The sequence below is a fragment of the Pseudopodoces humilis genome, chromosome 7 (assembly GCF_049639895.1).
Source record: "Pseudopodoces humilis isolate 2021_Gansu_Grassland_sample_001 chromosome 7, ASM4963989v1, whole genome shotgun sequence".
NCBI classification, from domain to species: Eukaryota; Metazoa; Chordata; class Aves; order Passeriformes; family Paridae; genus Pseudopodoces; species Pseudopodoces humilis.
In genome coordinates, this window is record NC_142206.1 from 42799273 (window position 1) to 42819551 (window position 20279).

Sequence of the window (20279 nt, forward strand, 5' to 3'; positions counted from 1 at the left end):
GATGGAGTAATATTTCTCACTACTCATATTTAGTAAATATTCAAAACACTGTATTTGTTCTTTTGTGCGTCTTCTGTGGACATAAGAATTTTGTCACACCCAGGAGTGGGAGAATGCAATTCTGTACTATACATGCTAAAGAAAATACTACATTTGTATTACCAAACCAGCTGACAAAGTCATTGTAAAGAAAGAAACTTAAGGGATGGACACCAAATTAAATTACCATAAATAAATTCTTGCTAATCCAGTAAAAGAAACACAAATATGCAAACCTGCTATGCCTGAACAAGGTGTAATAATCAAGTAACAACACCTGTCAGTGCCACTTCAGTATTGCAGAACTGGCTCAGCCAGTTCAGGAAAGCTGTGGTAAACACACTGAGGTCTGAGCAGTTGCAGTTACTGTGGACAATAAATGGTAAACAGCTGGTAATCTCCTAAAAACAGGTGCCGTGAAACACTAAATTTGCTTTAGTGGCTAAATTCCTATTAATTTAAGAAATATTTTAAATTATATATATGTAAGCATAAATTTTTTTTAAAAATATTAAAAAATATAGAAATAACATCACGCATTTAGTATATACTTTCATTCCAGATACTTGACTGGAAGAACCACACCTAAATGTACTCAGATTCCATTAGGGTATCTATTACAAGTAGTGCCTCTGGTATACCATCAGACAGGGAAATCAAATTCATTTCATGGTGTCTGAAACATTCCAACTGCAGGACGTGGTTTGTTTGTTTATTTTCACAACTCGCACAAAGGAAATCCATGAAATTCTGCATTGAAGGGAAATCTTTCCCAAGATCTAGTTACAAAAAGAAACTCTCCAAACTGTGTGTGGTCACATTCCCAGCTGTACCATTGTTCATTAGATGTAATTAAGGAGGAGGCTGAGGATGAGATCCATGAAAAACCAATGCATTTCTCCTATCCTGGGGGCAGTTTTTCACCAGCCCTGCCCTTCCATAGATGAAAGCAATCCAAGGGCTCTTCTAATCTACACCAGCTGCTTCACTAAAGCCCCATGTCGGTCAGGACTTGCTGCAACACACCAAGGTCAGGTTCCCTTCTCCCTCTCCCCTGCTGCAATCTCCAGGTATAAAGCTGGAATAAAGCATGAGGCAAGAAAATATCCAGCATGGGAAGTGTGCACAGAAAGCATCACTATGCCCTAGAAACCTGACTGCTTCTCTGGCTCCTCTTAACACAGCAGCAGTGAAAAGGGCATGAAAGGGAGACCAGTCTCCTGCCTCTGTGCCTATCAGATCTGTTTATTCTCACCCATGGTCCCATCTCACAGTGGTCTTCAACACAAGTCACAGAAATTACCTCCTCCAGACTAACAAGAACATGACCCATGAAAATGAAATCATGGGCCACCACTGTCCCCTGGGCATCTCACTTTCTGAGTATCTCAGGATTTATGAGAAACATGAGTTCATACTATGCATTAAAAGCAAAATCTAAAAAAAGAAAAAAAAGTGTGCTAACTTAGCACAATTTATTAAATGTAAATGGTGCAATAATTGAAAGGCTGGTTTTGTTATGCAATTATGAGGTAATCCAATTCTGCAAACCAAAGTTCACCTTGGAAATAGAGGACAGAGTAGGATGGGCAAAGTCTCTCCACTAGCCTGATGCCAAGATTTTATAACCCCAGTGACAGTAAAGTCATTGCTGTACAGTCATCTGCTTAACTGCCTGAAAATCCACACAGCATTAAGCATTTTTAACTCTCTGTCCCTGCAATCTACAACATCAACTCAGCAACAACATATTTGTTACAAGGGGGGGAAACCAAGAATAAAATTAAAATGTCACCAAAGGCACTGAACTTCTAGTGAGAAAAAAATATTTCCATGCAGAAAGTTTCTGAAGATGAAAGAGTGGGAGCAAAGCCCAGTGGACCCCTGCATGCCTGAAAATGATTTATCATCAAATGGTCACAATTGCTTCTTCTAAGATGTGATCAAAAGTTGTGGACATTACAAAGGCTTAGCAAAAGGCTTATGGTTCATTGTGAGATCTTCTTTAGAGTACTCAACCATATAAACTCCATCAGAAAAGTTAGCACTCATGGTAAACAGACAGAAAAGAAATTTTAAAAGGTGAGGAGGGTTAAGACTGAACTAATTTTAAAACTGTGCAGATTTACTTTTTTTTTTTTTTGCTTTCTGCTGCTCTGTTGAATTGTTGAATATTGCTGGTCTCCAATAAAGCTTAATATTCCTGTCCTGAACTAAGCAATAGGGAAATGCTGTTTTTTCAAAAAGCAGGAAAATCACAAATGTTATATGGTAGATGAAAAAAGTTCTTGCTCTTATTTGGTCATTTATATCCGTAGAGCAAAACAAAACAACACATCCAAAGTGGTAAATTTATGCTTACGGTAAATGCAGATTAAAAGAGAAATGTCATTAAAAAAAATTGCCACTGAAATTAAATTTCTACAAAAAGTAGCCTTTTGTAGCAACATCTTTAGTGTTTTGCTCAAAAAAAACCCAAGACTCTCAAAATACACAAACATAAATGTTTCATAAAACTCTCTGGTGAAAAATTGTTGATTATCAAACCTTTAAAAGTCTGACAAAATGCTTTTTAAATTCAAGCTTTACTTTTCTGATTTATTTAGTTGAGTTGTTTAAAACCTTTTCCATCGAAAATTAGTACATTCACTACTACTCTGTGTATACAGTTGCTCCTTAGAGTAGAAACAGATTCTTATCAGATTCCTAGGCTGATAGAAATCCTGTGGGTGTATGAGCCTCCAGCACTGGTCATCTCATGGCCTACCTCAAAGGTTAGGCTCCACAGTGACATTCAGGCTCAAAGGTTTTGCTTAGAGGCAGAAGAGGCAAGCCCAGACTTTCATAAACACTGTTCATTCCATCAGAAGATCTCCCACCAGTGTCCAAAAATAAGTCAAAACTCAACCTTTATTGGATGGAATACAATCCCTTTATATCTCTATGAGAAAGCAAAAATGCTTTCTGGATTGATGGCCAGACTTAAATACCAAGTTCTCATTATTCAAGAACAGAAAGTACAATCAAGTAAATAGGGAGATACTGGGAGTATGATGAAATACACTGATTTTTTATTTTTGTTTTAATGGCTGTGTACTAGCTACCAATGCAACCATAAGTGAAGAATAAGTCATATTTTTGAAAAGTGCCATTTTGTGTGCCATTCACATAAAATGTGAATCCCATTTTATCCAAACTATGCTGAAAAGACACAAATGCAGATTAATGTTAAATACATTTTTTTGGGTAGCTTTAATAAAAGAGAAAAGCAAACTATTTCTTATTCCTATTGTTATCTGCAATACCCTGAAGTGAATGAACACCATGGCTCCTGCCCAGGATTCCCGTTAAAACAAATTCCATTTGTACACTTAAAAATCAGTACAAGGGGAAACACGACAAAGCCTGAAATGTGAAACATCAAACTTTCTGCTTTAACTATTCAGATCTGGCATGCATACACATGGCTTTTAAACCCCAGCTTGTCCCTAGAGTGCATCACAGCAGCCAAAAGATTGTTCCAATTAACACCTACTACTATTGGTCCCAAAGGGTCACGTTGAGATCTGAGGATCTCAGAGCAAAAAGCAGCTTCAGCAGCTGTAAAGAAAAGGGGACTGGACCTTACTACACAATTCTTGCTGTGAGAGGGGAGAGATCCTCCAAGTGTTTGGAAGAGCTGGGTTAAAGGAAGTCTTGAGACAAGGGAAAGTCACAAAATACATTTTGCAGTACTGGAAAAGTCAGGTCTGTGATTTATGTTTTGCTGCACTTATTAAAAATAATTTTAAAACCTTTCTGTTTTAGTCAGCTTTTTCAAGTGATCCAGTCTTTGCAAGAGACATTCCTTTTTGGAGACAGGACAAGAGCTAATATTTCCCAAAATTTCTAAGCAAAAAAGATTAAACTTGATCAGCCTATTTGAGATAAGATTGTTGAATTTTGTTGTCCTCATAAGAGCAAAGAGTAACCTTTCCCATAGAAATCCAGGTCTCTGAAATTGCACTAAAATGAACTTTCCATCTTCCCATGCTATACAACCACCAACCTGTGGAGCAACATGTTTCCACTTAACACACTTAATGCCCCAAATCCTCCTCTCCCCACATAGCATTTTCCCTGTGGGCTTTTAGTCTCCCATATCCCACTCAGAGCTTGGCAAGAAATGAGTGAGGGGCAAGGGAACAACAGGACAGGCATGTGCCATCTGTCCATGGTATTAATTTGTCTCCTAGTGATTAGTGAGTCTTAGGGAACTGAGATTCCCATTTACTGACCTCCCTCAGCCTAGGCAATCCTACCTGGAGTACTTTTAAGAGAATTTTCAAGCATTTCTTTTTACTTAAGGAAAATCTAGAAAATTAAATTTTAAAAAAAAATAAAGTGAACATACTGTTACATTCTTGCAGACATTTATCTAATGACTAATGTTATCCGTGTATATACAAAGTTATACAGAGGCATAAATGTTTCAAAATCTGATCCAAGTCTGGTAAACCACTTTCAAAATCAGGAAATTCCAACGGAAAGGTTAGCTACATTTGCATCGATATTATTTTCTGTTCTTGCTTCCATTTTTGGGGAAAATTTTAATATAATCCTATTCCCTTAGTCTAAACTATAAAATAAATAATAGGTTTAAGATGTCATGGAGTCTAAGGTTAATGATGCCACTCAAGGAAGTAAAAGGCCATGGAGAGGAATTTTGTTTGTTCATATTGAGAATATTTTTAAAAAGCTGAAGGAATAAAAGAATGCTTTATAGTACAAGGAAATCAGACCCAAGTTTGCAGAACAGCTGTGGCAAGACCTCAGATCCGGGAAATTTCTGACTAAGAACCTTTCATCTTAAAAGTCCATTTATAACATTGGACAAATCTGCCTCTTTGAGCCTGCCTCAGCAGAGATGAGCTTCACTACAATAAAGAAAACAAACAAAAAACCCAGAGGAAAATCAGACTGTAACAAACTATTCTTTAAGAATAACTAGTCCTCAGAGTACATCCAGAAACCTGTCAGAACTGAACACCAAACACTGGCTTAGACATACAAGCAGGATGCTTTTACAGACATACTTCATAATTTTTAGCATATTATCAGCACAGATATATATCAGAGTACTTACTGTACTTGAAATTTGGCTCAAATACTGTACTACATATGAAAAGGAAAAAGAAGAAAAGGACAAAGGTGAATGAGAAGGAACAAATACTACGGAGCAGTTTGTACTTAACTACAGCTACTCTGTGCTTATTGTTCAGAGCCATTTTCCAGATGCACGTGTGCCTGCAAGCAAGAGGAACTTTTCTGGTACACACGAGTACACCAGACTAGTTCCTTCTGCTGCTACACATGCAGCAACAGCCAAACCATAAATGAGACCTAGACAGATTAAAAATTTACCCCATTCAGTATTCTTAAGCCACAACTCATTTGAGTTAGATACTAATGTTTTTTTAAAGGCCTAGTAAAGATGAAAAAAAAAAAATCCAGCAAGTTAATTGCATTTCATACCTTAGGTGGTACATGAATCAGCATCATCACAACTTCACATTTTTCTCAAGGATTAATTCTCTCAGCTAAGGAAAGAAAACTATTCTTTTCTTCCCCTAGTGATGTACTTTGTTACTAATGAAGCACATGCAAAGCTAACCAACAAGAGTGTTAAATTAAAGACAATTTGAAAGATTAACAGCATTCAGTTGTGTTGCTGAAGGGGGGGATTATCTGATTAGTGCCACACCCCAGCTGTGCTAATTGAAGTGAAGATCAGGAGGGAAAGACCAAGCCTCAAAATGTAAGTCCAGGTTCTGTTTCACAACACTTTCCTTCAACATCATCTATTCTACAGGTCTTAAAAAAACCAAAATCCAAGCACTAGCACCAGTCTCAAATAAATTCACTCAAATAAATTTCATTTTGACAATGAAAATTGTCAGCCTAAACCAGTGAAGCCTTATTTATTCATAGAACATGTACAGCACAGGAAGCTGAACTGAAAGCTTACTCCACGGCTTCTTGCCAATGGTCCTGCTCCCTACCCAGGAAGAATGTTGGATATTTTCAGAAATAAGAACAAACACAATTAGAAACATGAGGCATACATAGATTTTCAGTGTATATATTCACCACACCTCTCAAAACGGAGCAAGAGTTATCAACATACAGCCTGGACTGGTGTTTACACCTTCTTTTCAGAGCACGGGTATCGCTCACTCTCTCACATCACTGCCAGGGGCAGGGGAAGGGGAGCGGGCTGAGGGAGGGGTCGGGTAACACCTGTTCCAAGCAATCACATGTGCATCGCTTGTCTGTCTTGTACACTTTGCTATTAGTAATTTTGCTCTTACTGTTAATTTTCTTATCCCATTGCTGTTTCCAGTAAATTGTCCTTATCCCAACCTGTGATCTTTACCTTTTGAGCCTCAAGTACTCCTCTCCAGCCTCCCGAAGGGGAGAGGAAGAGCAGAAAGCGAGGAGTGAGCAAGGGAGGGGCAGCTTGGTTTGGAGTCTCTGTGGAAGCACTAAATGGGGAAGTACCATTCCTAAACCGCAACAGACTTCTTTGATAGGTTATGGACACAACAACCTGATACAGTTTACCAGATTCTGATCTCAAAACTGTACTTTTTCTGTTTCCTCTTTCTAATTATTGCATTCATTTTGTCTTCTTCCAAATTGTACTGTGAAGTCTCTAGAGGAGGGACCATTATTTACATGTCTTTCCAGTGTTTTTTTTTAAATCATGAACAAACATGCACAGCTTTTCTGAAGACATCATAACATGTCCTTTCCCTGTGGAGATTTCCTAGGCTTTGAACTCAATGCATGAAGGATGTTGGTACCTATATGCCCTCTGTGGTCTTTTGGTAGTACAACAGCTTTATCTAACCAGTGTTCAGGTGGCCTAGATTAGAATACATTTTCCTCCAGAATTAAGGAAGTTTGACATATTCCATCTCCACCACTCACTGCTAGAACGAGCTGCAGTATCCCTTCACCACTGATGGCACAACTGTTTGTAGTAGCTCATTTTAAACTGAAAAAGGGAAATAATCCTGCTCCAAAATAACCCATCAGAAAAGTTTTTTTCAACCCTTGATCCAGTTTATTACACGGTCTCAGAAAGATTTGTGCCAACAAAACTGAGAGGGAAGTGCCAATGATAGTGACAAAGTAGGGCACTGGGTCCTTGGGTTTTTGTCCTATAGGGCATGGCCTTCTAGAATGAACTAAGCTTTTTAGAAACTGATTTTAACATTTGGACAGCACTCAAGTTTCAGTGAGAGCAACCACTGAGCTTTTTTAAGCACCTGGAAACAGCAGACAAATGATGCAACACATTCTCTTGTTACACAGCTAAAGAAAAGACTAAATATTAGGTTGGGGTTGTTTTGGCTTTTTTTTTTTTTTCTGTTGGGAGCTCATCCAAAAAGCAAGCAGCAAAATACCTTTAAACTCATGGCCTTTGTGTTAGATGTTTTATTCTGTGTCTTAATTTGTCTCAACAACACCACTTCTACTCTATTTAAAAGTTTCCATTTTAGAGTAGGTCCATTCTCTATCTAATCCAAGAGACTGGTGTCCAGAGCTTTGAAGAAAAAATAATATCCTTGTGTGCTCTGTCCATCAGAAGCAGTAGGCACCCTCAGAGAGTATCAAGGCTGTATAGCTGTGCTTCTCCTGCTTTCAACTCCCGTATTGTCAGAGGTTTCAGTGTGCAGAATAGCACAGTCCAAGAGAAGGGCTTGTGAAATGAGGAGAGGAAAAGAGATATACTCCATTTCACTGAGGACGTTATATGAATTCCTGATACTATTTTCACTGGAAATTCATGACTCAGGAAAGCCTTTACAAAAGTGAAAGGATTTCACACATGGGAAACTTATCTCTGCTGCTCTTCCAAACTTTGTACTATATTCCAGGAAGTATTGATTTTTTATTTATTTTTACATTTCTGGAATAGATTCAAGAGAGTCCTATTCTGAACACTGAAAGAGGTGAAGGTCCTATATTTTATCTGGGAAAACCTGGAAGGTTCCAACATTTCACAGTATTACCCTATCACTTTGATCAGGCCAGGGGCATATTTAACAAGTGTTTCATGTTAAAGAGTTTCACAGTAAGAAATTTATAGAAGCTCAACAGAATATATTATGTTGCCAGCTACTGTGAAATTATTTTCTTTGCTTCTGATGGCTTGAGGATGGGCAACTTTTAAAGACGATTGTAACTACAAATTCACGACTCTAAAGTTGGTAGCACATAAAATGTAACAATAAATCTACAAAACCAGGAGTAAACTCATTAAAAGAAAGATGCTCCTGAGATGTGAGTTGTAAAGAAAAATATCTAGCTCAGCTGTCTTCAATACAAAATAAATGCTATTTCACAACTGACTAATCATTTTCAAGTTACTGCAACAACTAAAAATTATATTCATATTTGTAGTGCAAAAGTGCATATATTTAATTACCTGAATACCTTCTTTTTTTTCTCTTTATCTTCCTTTCTTCTCTAAAGAGTCTTGTGCAAAGGTACAGACAGCACAAGGAGCAAGGGTTTAAAGCAATTCTGTATATCAGAGAGTTGTATCTAAACTTCCTATCCATTCCTACATTGTATTTCAGTGGGGCCCAAGGCACAGTTCATCCAAAACTGAACAGTAGATATGAGGCATTTTAAAATATTTTATATTAAAACTAAATATTTAATGTGTATAACTTTAGAACACTTATAATAGCATACAATTCTAAAGTCCTTTCCTTACTTTTAATTAAATGTTTTTAAAAGTAAGCATAAAACCCATAGTATTTAAGCCAGAATGAACCAAAATGTATATAAGAAACTGCTTTGAATACAAAATAGTAATTGGTAGTTTCCAGTTCCTGGGAAAATAGACCATGAAAGTCAAAGTGCGTCCAGATAGCTTATCTTCATATAAAGAATTACTACTGAAAAAGAGGAAAGTAAAAATTCACACATATACTGAAATCTGAACATGCTGAGGACTTATGACCAATCATCTAAAGGTAAGATGGTTACAAGCACATAAAGTAAAAATATTTCATGTTGTATTATAATTTCCAGTTAGTTCTACAGCTGGGATATGCAAAGTAACATGCCAGAGGTTACAATCTAATCAGTGCCTGAACCAGGAGCAGAAGAAAAGTATTTCACTCTGCAGCCCGCTTTTTAATCAGCAGATAGCATAACCATAGGTAAGAACCATACACAAAACCATAGGAAAGAACAAATACATCTCCCAGTAAACATTTTTCATTAGCTTTTTATAAAGGTCTATAATTTCACATATAGAAGTAGTGTTCTTAAAGCCAATTAAAATAAAATTAATTCTTTGGGTGAGTGTGTTGACATTTTGTTCCTTTTGTTCCATGTCTGTTTTTCTGTTATTTGCATCTAACAAAATTAAATCCTCAGAATAAACAAAAATATTGACATGGGCCTTTTTTCTTTGACACTGTAAGCTAGCAGAATAAAGCACTTCTTCTTCCCCACACACTTCCATATATTTTTCTGTTTTCTTTCTCAAGAGAAGCTGTATACATCCCAGCTGCATCTCTCGTATTTCCCCTTTTTAATCCTCTTTTCCCACAATTGCCAAAGCAACCAACCAAATGTTTAAGAAAAAAAGTGTGCTCTTTATAAGCCTCTGGCCCTGACCTCTCTGTTCTTATTTTCTTTTCTTTATAGTTCATTTGTAATATTATTCAAGCCACTGTTCTAGTGAAAAAGCTGACTTGCTAATAGGACTAAGATCATCTTAGCAATGGAATTTATTATAAGAGCAAGAGAGATCCATCTGGTGCTTTGGCCGTGTGACAGTCCTGGACCCTAAAGATCTGAGTTCAATTTTCTACTCTACATTAACATCCTGTATGCCTTTTAGCAAAATATCATGAGTCTATCCAAACTCCATTGGTGGAGCATAGGTAACATTTTCCTGCTCTCCTATAGAGCCACATCAAGACGCTTGGTCACTAGAAATATACTCCCTTCCTTTTCACTGCGTCATTCTTTTTAGTTTGTTTTGTTCTACAGCCATTCCTATCAGCAGCTTCCAACCACAGCTTGGAATAGCCACCATTTATTGGATTCTCAGGACAAAGTAGTACTGCTCATAAAGAAAGTCTCAAAAAGCACCAGAAGAAAACAGAATAAAATAATATTTTAAAGTGTGAAAGCAACTCTTCAGAAAATTTCAGTGCTGGTATGCTAAATGAAAAAATAGCACAGTAAGGCAAGTCAAAAAGAAGAAGGAAAAAAATCATGGGAAGAAACTTGCAAAAGACATAAGAAATTAATTATAAGTTATCATCAACTTCTGTTCACCCTAAAGCTGTAAGGTAACTCAGATTACCTCAAATGTAGTGAGGCACTAATTGTGGTATACTGCATCTTGTACCCAAAACTGCTTTGGTATTAGAAAGTGGCCAACATGACACCAATTCTTTTTTAGAAGTTTCAGAGAGGCCCAAGGAAGACCTCACCAATGAGCCTCTCAGGCCTCTGAAAGGTTAATGGAATTTATCCTACGTATTAAAATTAATGGACATGTGGATGAATATGAATAGAAAAGAGTCAACACTATTTGTTTCTTGCTGGGTTTTTTACATAAAATTTGTGCCTTCTTAATTTATTTAATTTCTCTGAAGAAGCAATTAAGAATGTGGACAAGGAGTATCCCTTTGATATGGTCTACTTGTATTTTCAAAAGGCATTCAGTAATGTTCCTCACCCAAAGACTCTTAAATAATCTAAACGACATGGGAATGTCCTTGGATGGATAAAGAACTGTTTAGGAGATCAGAAACAGAGCCAAAGAACAAAAAAACCAGAGGGGTCCCACAGGATATTGTGCTGGGACCTGAGGCCCTCAGTGTATTCATAAATGAATTAAAGGGGGAAGAATACTGAGGTGACAAAGAATGGTGCTGACACTAAACTATTCAAGACAATAAAGAAGAGAGACAGTTTCAGAAAAGCCTCATGATAATGAATGGCTTGGCAAAGAAATGACAGTTGAAATTCAGCTTACATAAATGCATATGGGGAAAAACAACCTGAACTTCACATATAAACTGTTGCTCCAGGCTGACTAATTCAAGGCAGGATGAAAATCTTGAGGATTTACTAAATAGTTCGATGAAAACATAATCTGAATAGTTTGTAACAGTGAGAAAAAAAAAACCAGTAGAACACCAGCAGTCCTAAGAACAGGATTATTCCACTGTCTAACTCCCTGACTCACTGGTATTGTGAAAATTGTGAGCAGGTCTGACCTCTCTTCCCCAAAAGAAGGAGAATTGGAAGAGATATCAAAAAGGACATATAGTAATATTGTAGGGAGCCCAAACCAGAAAAACACTAATTAAAGTTCCACAATCTGAATGGAGACCATTTGATCTGAAATACAGTAGTGGTGTAAGAGTAAAGTAAATTGTGGAAGAATTTTTAGTATACTTTTCCATATAATAACTAGAGAACAGCAAGATGATAAGGGCTAGATTGAAAAGTATCAGAAGGAAGTACTGTGCTGTTTCACCTATGGCTATAGAGGACAAAGGTCATTCAGATTCAAAAAGGGAATGGACAACCCACAGAAAAAAAATTCATCAAAGTCAAAGCAGAGGGATGTGTAGACTCCTGGTTGCTGGGAGAATATTCTGGGGAAGTACCAGTATGGAATTGCCTGTACTTACCTTCTCTTGTCACTGCCTACATGTACAATTTCTGGTTTGATTCAAAGACATTCATTGGTGCAGTCTTGCTACAAGTTTAAAACTGCAGATTCTGGGGTAACTGCTCATTCTTAACATTTTCTCAAATTATACCTCAGCCTCATATTTAGCATCACAAATTAGTATTCAATGTCTGAATGCACCTTTATTTACAATTATACAAGGGAGCATCAACAAAATAGGTATGGGCATGAGGTTGTTGTAGTTAGCTTAATAGAATACTTCATTTGGAACTTTCTCTACCTTCTCCTGCCCATTGCAGCTGTTTGCTTCCCTGAGTAGCAATCAGTACTTGTCATCTTGGAGTCTATGTTCTGCACTAATTGTGGTCCTGTGCAGGGAGCAGCAGGTGGTTTTTGAACATCCCAGTCTCGGGGATCCTAATGCAATAAGGTTCAGGACATATGAGAGAACCACGTCTCTCCTGGCCATTCACATTTTGACTCTTTTGCATAACTTCTGCTTCTTTTCCTGATATGAGTCCAAGTAGGAAGGGCCTAAAGTAGCTGAAGAAAGCTGAGTAAAAGTGGGAGGATGGTGAACATATTTCCCGGTCTACTGTCTAGGCAGCAGCAGCAGCAATAATTGTGACTTTCTAGCTCTTTCCAAACAGACAGAAAGAATGAGAATCCTGGCTGTTTTCATTTTTCCACTTTGACAGCTTCTTCTGTTTAGACTATCAATTCTTTGCATTGTACTCCCTCTCAGAAGTCTGTACCACTGCTAGTACAAATGGGCCTTGATACTTTCAAGTGATGTTTCAATACATGAAGTCATGGCCATTCTCGGTATCTTGACCTTCTTTTCCTCTACTAATGGGATCTGGATAGGGTTCTGCTGATCCTGTTCTGCTGCTTTTCACAGATTTCCAGGCTGGGAAAAAAAATGGGTGATCTGGTAGAAGGTTTTTACAAAAAAAACCCCAAAGAACAACTTTTCACTCGACAAATCATTACAATGGGGAATCCATTACAATATGAATTGAGCACTAAATAAATAAATAAAAAGGGTTCAGGAATCAGAATAATGGAAAGTATTATCATTGCTGAAAGTGCTCTGGATGCAGTTTCTAAACCACTGCTTAAGGGAAACTGAATACAGAGTTTGCTCAATACATTCCTCTCTAGGCCTTTTCTGATGGGCAGTGCCACGGACAAGCTGATAAATTACATAGATCACTGGTCAGACAAGGAATGGCTGTTCACACTATAATTTCTGTAATTGATTGGTGTCTTTAATTCCTTGTCAGACATTAAAGGAGATGAAGGATGGATTGACTGATAAAGTAACCTCTGGCAGAAGACAGTTTGAAATCCTAGGATGCCATTATAAATGTCAGTCATTAATGTTTTATCAGACTGGGCATTACTAGCACACAGCAGTTAAACTGACAGATTGATACTGAACCTAGTAATATCTGCAGGGTGAAAGTGAGAACAAGGAAGCTAAGATTACTTTATCAAACAATCTGACTGCATTAGTAAGAAAAGGTGCTTCCTACTTAAAAGAGCTAAAGGTTCCAAATAGGGACATATCTGTATTTCACCACCTAAAGTTGAAAAAGCAAACTAAACTTTTTGCTCTTTTATGAACAAATTTAGGCTAAACAGTAGGGAAAATAATTCCTAACTATCAACATATTGTTATATTATTAGTATTTAGCATATGGACTGTAACATCCTTCTGAGATCTTTGCCAGTACCAGGACTGACTGTATTCCCAACATGACACAGATCTTTGCTAGGGCAGTATTGCACTACAAAAGTTTTAGCCTAAGAAGGCATGTACTGCACAGAAGATGAGAACACACAGAAGCAGCCAGACAAAATATTTTTGTGAACTTCACATTTAAAGTCAATTACTCCTACTGGGACAGCCATGCACTATTGTTCCCTGTGAATACTCAGGAAGAAATGAACAGTGATATCTAAAAATGAACGGTGATCAGTCATGTCAAGGTCTGGATAAATATCAATAGCAGCTGCAGGTATGTGATGTTAAAGGCATGTGCTAAATCTGAGATATTTAACATAAGTTCTTCTTCCCTCAACACAAATTCATTAGTGGATACAATCAGATCCCTTCCTACAGAATATATAATTGTGTGTGTGAAAATTGTGTGTCGCTGGAGGGCCTACACCATGTCTTAAATGAGAGTGAAAACTTCAAAACAGAGACATGACTTTTGTTAGCATCATAAAACAGTTATCCATTAGGGAAGCCAAGGGAAACCCAGAATAAAAGAACCCAAAGGAAATCGGCATCTTGCCTTTAAGATGGAAGGCATTCAAAAATAAACTTCAGACAATGGCTCTAACACCTCCCTACTGATTTCTACCAGCCAAGTAACAATTTGCAGTCACAGCTCAGAACTGTGCCTGCAGCTCTAAAATGTCATTATGGAGTACTGTTTAATACTGAAGCAAAGATGACAACTGTATTTGTCTCCACAGGACTGAATTCTACCACAATGGAAGCAGACACTGTGGTCTAGATTCCAGGATCTTATGGACTCCTTTCCATTACAGGGTATGAAACAATGCAAATTAAACACAATGCTCTTAAGCAGGATGTGTTCTACCAGCTACACAGCTAAAGTTATTTTCAGCTTCAGAGTTTCAACAATTGTTTCAGCCTTGAGCTTAGGTAGTATAGAAGGTAATGGAGGTTGACCTACAAGTTACAGAAAGCAGGCTGTAATTTCATTTAAAGCTTCTCCACACAAAGAAAATGAAGAGGAGAGACTGGTCTCCACACTTTTGTTCATTAGAAATACATCTGGATAGCAAAAGCTGTATTACCAAGTTCTTCAGTAGAATGCAAACAAAACTATCCAGATTCTGCCATGCTAATATTAGTTTCCTTGACTCTGAGTTTTCACTTTTTCTGTTTTAAAGTTACTGAAGTAATTTTTTCCCAATCTTAAAAGTAGATTGTACTAAAAGAAAGTAGAAAAGTACTACCTAAAGTACTTAGGACATGTTCTGCATGTAATATAAAACAAAAAATATCTGCACACCCTACCAATACCTCTGCATCTTAGTTGAGAGTTAGCAGCTATGATTTTTCATTCTATTTAATTGTCTTATTCAGCCTACAACCTTGACTGTGGCAGAATCAACCAAATCTCAAATTTTTTAGTAGCTATATTGATGTAAACCTAGGGATGTTTGGTATAACTTGCTCAGGTAAGGCTGTGACAATATTTCTAGCTCCCAGATTTGTGCTGGAGAGTACATATGCTCAGAGGGAGCATGCCTTTAATCAGAGCTAGTTAGAAGCTGTAACAGTTCCATAAACTTTCTGGTAAAGAAAGTAGATGCAATTTAGAAAAAAAGGTACACACACTAGAAGGGAAATGTACCGTATTTTCAGATTATAATCAATAAGAAGTTATAATAATGGGAAAGAAACATTTGCTTCTTAACTTACAACCTTTTCATGTTCAGAAGGCGGCCGGATTTCAACAGCAATCCATACCAATGATTTTGATGGCAGAGCCAGTAAAGCTTTCAAAGGTGGGTTGGAAATAGAAATCAGAAGTGTTCACCTATGATTTTTTCAAGGCTAAAGAAATATTTGAAGTCTTTCTTTTCTGTATCTACAGCTTGAAGCAAAGCTCTTTGTTTCCTATAAATACGAAGTCACTTATGAACTGCAAGTTCAGCTCTTTCAAAGAATTATTATTTGCTGCCTCAACAGTAACAACTAATCATGTTTGCAAGGGCCAAGTCTAGACTTGAACACACTCCATGTCTATAGAAAGGATATCACACTTCTGACTCCGGTCCTATGTTCTGACATACAATCAACAAATGGTTAATGGGGAAGTGATTAAGGATCCCACAACATAAGATGCCCTCGAGTTGTTGCTGAATAGTGCTCAGACATATGTTTAAAATCTTTATAATTAAAGAATTGTAGCATCAGCCTTAACATGCTTAGATTCAGTATCCATGAAATAGGAAAAAAAAACAAAACCCGAACAACTGGAAAAAAATACCCACCAAAGAAATGACAAGAAAACAAATTTTAAAAATTCACACAATTGCATTCTCTTTCAAAAGTAAAAAAACCATTAGACCCAGAATGTTTCTTTTAAAAGCAGCTGGATGGAACACCCAAGAGAGTTAAAACCTTTCAAGCAGTACAGTGTCTATCCAAAGGTGCCTAAAGAGGCACATGGTGAAAGCACATTGACTCTTAGGAAGTCTTAAGACAGAACAAAATTATACCAACATGGCCAAGTAGAAAGCTGATACACATAATTAGTAAATTCAGAAAAATAAAATGTTATCCAAAAACCCCAACCAAGCAAGCAAAATCATTAACTCATATAAGTTAAAAAATACCATGAAAACCACCATGCTGAAGATATCAGGGTTGGAAACAATTTTCAAAAAACTAAAAAAAAACTTGGAGCAAAATAGCTATATATGTAGTATAGCCTCTTGTTTAAGGCAAGCTTTGTCCCTAATAATGGGAAGGTGACATTACACCAATTTTAAACTAATATTGCAGTGGAAACTGTCCACCTTGTGGAAGTGCCAGCCATCTGAGAGGCTGCTTGGCTGCTCAGTACAAACATGTATTGCTTACCCTACTCAACTATGTTCTAGGGAGCCAAACTTCTTGGAACACCACCTAAATTTGTTTCTTGCCCCAAGGGACCTTGGTTTGCTCTCCAGAAGAAATACACACCGTTGCTAACCTGAGATCATTTAAGGAAGAGTATGGCTCAGAAAACATTCCAGTTTCACAGAGAGAAGCTTTCAATTTTCACTCTGAAGCCTCTAGTGTTCTGTTCCAATATCTAACCTGTTCTGTTTCTAATCAAAACCAGCAAAACTAGATTTACCAGACATTGTTTAATCTAGATGAATTTTAAGATCAATTTTAAGAACATTGAGATTTTTTTTTGCATTCAAGTGCAATTCTGACCATGAAAGATGAGGTATCCTCAGTTGGCATGGTCTGAGTACATGCAGGATGCTCTCACCATCTGTCAGCCTTTGAATGTCATACTCATTTCCCAGATGCTTTGGGGCACTGCAAGGGCACTTCTGTGCCAAAGATTTAGCAGGAATTATATTCTGTTGTTTAGCTGGCTGGCTGATTTACTTATTACTTCTCCCTTCAGATGGCTGTTTCTGATTCAAACCATATGCAGCCATTTTTTCAACCACCTTCAGGGTCCTTCTCAAAACTAACTACTCCATAATGCAAAAAAACCCTGCCATTTATACTGCAGCACAAATGTAAAGCAGAACTGATAACAATATTCAGAATACCTCAAGCCATGAGTAATTAAAGTTTTGCTAATATTATGTGAAGGCATCTAAAGTCACCTATACCAGTTCTGCAAACTGAGTCACTCATCTTAAAGGACTGATTGTTCCACTATAGATATTACTTACTTAGAGCTATGATTTTTTTTTACAAGGCTTTTAAAAAAAAATAAAACCAAGATGTATATTAATATTATAGAGTGATCTGCAAGAATGGAACTGTGAAATGTCTGAATTTTAGAAGGTTTCAGGGTCAATAATAGTGAAGTTTTTAAGATAGCCAAAATTTAAACAGAAGAAAATCTCATAATTTGATAATAGCTTCTAGGTTGCAACACGAAAAACAGAATTTCATGTTATTGTTGTCAGACTTCGAAAATCCTGCCTTTATGGTCAAAGATGGAACCTGGTGCACTAGATCCTGCACATGAGAACTGTCAGGGTTCCATTTTTACTGACTTACACATACCAAAAGACTGAGATTGAAAGGCTCCTCAATGGCTCAAGTGGATATAGTCAAGATAGAGAATCCTAGTTCCTTGTCCTTCCTGAAATTGATGCTAATTTTGGAATGTACTTTACTGTGATTTCACCCTAATGTGACATCCAGAAACTGAACTTTGATGCCTATCTTGCTTTCCTTTTGATTGCAGAGGGTTTAAGTTTCTAACTAATTTAATTTTTAACTAGTTTTGTTGAAGAGCGGAAGTTCTGCTTCCTACCTAGATTTCCTAGACTTCTCTCCCTTCTTTTCAAATGTCAATTATTATCCAGCATCTCAGAAACAAACTAGTGGGTATTTAAAACATTTGCCAACACCTTAATAAAGAAGTTACATAAAGTACAAGCTCAAGCACTGCCTAATCAGTTTGGATTAAGCACATCAGGTTTTATTCACTCAACTGGAAAACTAACATTTGCTCTGCTTGGAAACTAATTCTTTGTGCTTACTGGTGCTAAAAATGTGCAGTTATCTCCAGCACAGTGTTTATTCAGTACCTGTGCAACATCCACTGCTTGGTTAGATTAAACTGACAAAATTCTAAAGGTATTTGGAATTCCCAAACAAAATGTTAAAACAAAAAAAAAATCTTTAATGCTTGGAAGGATATTGTTTTCTTCTCTTCCACATTCTCTGCTGTCAAAATTAGTATGCTTCTATTGTCAGTAAAGTTTTAACATGGTCCTATTTTTTTTCTTTAAAGTATGCCATCAAAGATGAACAATTTGGTTAATAAATGCTGCCCCTCTTTTAACAGAAACTCAACAGCTGTTGCCAAGGCTCTTCTACTCAGAAAGGAAACTAAGACAAGCTCTGAGTTACCTTGCTTGGGAGGAAGTCCTGCTGCAGAAGCACAGATTATATATATCCTGGATAAGTTGGTAAGTTGAAAATCCTGTCATGCAGGCTAGCAAAGTATTGTCCTTTATTTAGAGTGCTTCTGAAGAAGGTTGGCTCATTCAGGAGCCTGAGAAAAGGTATTTTAGTGTGCAAAACAGTTAAGTTTTCATTTCCTTTTCATTTCCATGACAACTCTGGTTGTTGTTTCTCACAAAGCTTTCCATAAACAGCCTGTAAACTGTTTTGATCTATTAGTCATAATCTTGCATTATCACTTACCTGTTTGCCAATAAACAAAACCATGCTTGCAGTGGTAATTTGAATATCTCATTGTATTTGAAATTCCACTCTTTTAGGAAGATAAATAAGAATCTCATTGTTCTTTTTCCTCTAATAAAATCAGTATTTCTTCCTTAAGTCATCTGATGGATTTCAGCATGCTTTGTTTGGTTTTGACTGAGATACTGTATTGGGTCATGTATTATATTAGATCTTAAACCTCTTCCTTCTCTTTTCTCTGCATCTTACTCAACTTCAATTTTCACTCATTTTTTTTTTTTACCTCTGTTACTCTTACTCTCTTTTCAATCACTGATAATGTGAAGTTTCTTCTATCTGTTGTCGTACATACATTTCTTGGCATTAGCAAGGACTTCTCACTTTGGGATCATTGTTTTCATCTCTGTATTTCTTACCTAGAACTCTCAACTGGCTACAATTTCCTTAGCAAGCACAGCTTCTAGAACTCCTGCACAAACACAAGACCATGGATGTATGCAGAGCAGACAGAAGCTGAATTTCTGTCCTCACACATCTCCTGTCTTCTCTCATTTAGCATCATTTTCTCATTTTGCATTTGATGAATTCTTATTTTACTGTCTCCTCAACTATCCTTTTTGTGGCCATCTTGCCAACAGTTCTGCTGTTCACAAGTCTCTGACCCTCCTAATTCTTTCCTTTCTGTTTCATGCAGGTTCCTATATGCATTCCTCAGTATTTGATAGCTTTATTATGTTTGCTGGAGAACCATCCATCCATCCATCCATCCATCCCTCAGTCAATTTTTGCTCATGATTTACTAGCAAATGCTTCAGGATGGCAGATTCCCATGGTTTTGACTGCATCCCTTTACTCTCTTCATGCAGAGAGAAACAAGCAGATTAGACAGACTTTATTGAATAAAGCAGGATAAGAAGCCATTCCAGCCCAAATCAGTGAGTGCTCTGCATAAGCAGCTGGTTCTTTACCAGCTTCTTTTTCGGCTCAACTAAACTACAAGGTAGAAATCACAGAACTACATGTACTGACCTTTTTTCTTCTGTATGTTGCATAATCTATCATAAGATTCAAATTGTACTGTCTTACACTGCAGAATAATCTGAAATGTAATGGAAAATACTATACATAATGCTAGTTTTTATAATGGAAATGCAGTATGAATCTTCAGTGCAATAAAAGTGCAATAAAATGTCCACAGAATTGCAACAAGCAGATAAGGAATATAGTAACTGACTTGTATTATGGTCTCTACAGACAGTGTCAAACTTCTGAAGCTCATTATTTTCACATAATCACTGAATATTCTGAGTTGGAAAGGATGCACAAGGATCATTGAGTAAAACTCCTGGTCCAGCACAGCATTATTCCCAAGAACCACATTGCATGCCCAAGAGCATTGTCCAAATATCTCTTGAGCTCTTTGAGGCTTGGTGCTGTGACCACTTCCCTGGGGAGCCTCTTCCAGTGCTCAGCCACCCACTGGGTGAAGAACCTTTTTCTGATATCCAGCCTAAATCTCCCTCAGCACAGCTTCAGGCCATTCACTCCTGTCCTGTCACTGGTCTCAAG

The 20279-nt window shown here is 37.1% G+C and overlaps 1 long non-coding RNA gene across 1 annotated transcript in view; it reads right to left on the bottom strand.

Annotated features, from left to right (window-relative positions):
- LOC148184016 (uncharacterized) overlaps nucleotides 1–5670 on the bottom strand; it is a 56924-nt gene extending 51254 nt beyond the window's left edge. Inside the window, exon 1 of the long non-coding RNA XR_015772953.1 lies at nucleotides 5554–5670. This is a non-coding gene — a long non-coding RNA (uncharacterized LOC148184016). The remainder of the gene's footprint in view (nucleotides 1–5553) is intronic.
- Between the last annotated feature and the right edge of the window lie 14609 nt (nucleotides 5671–20279).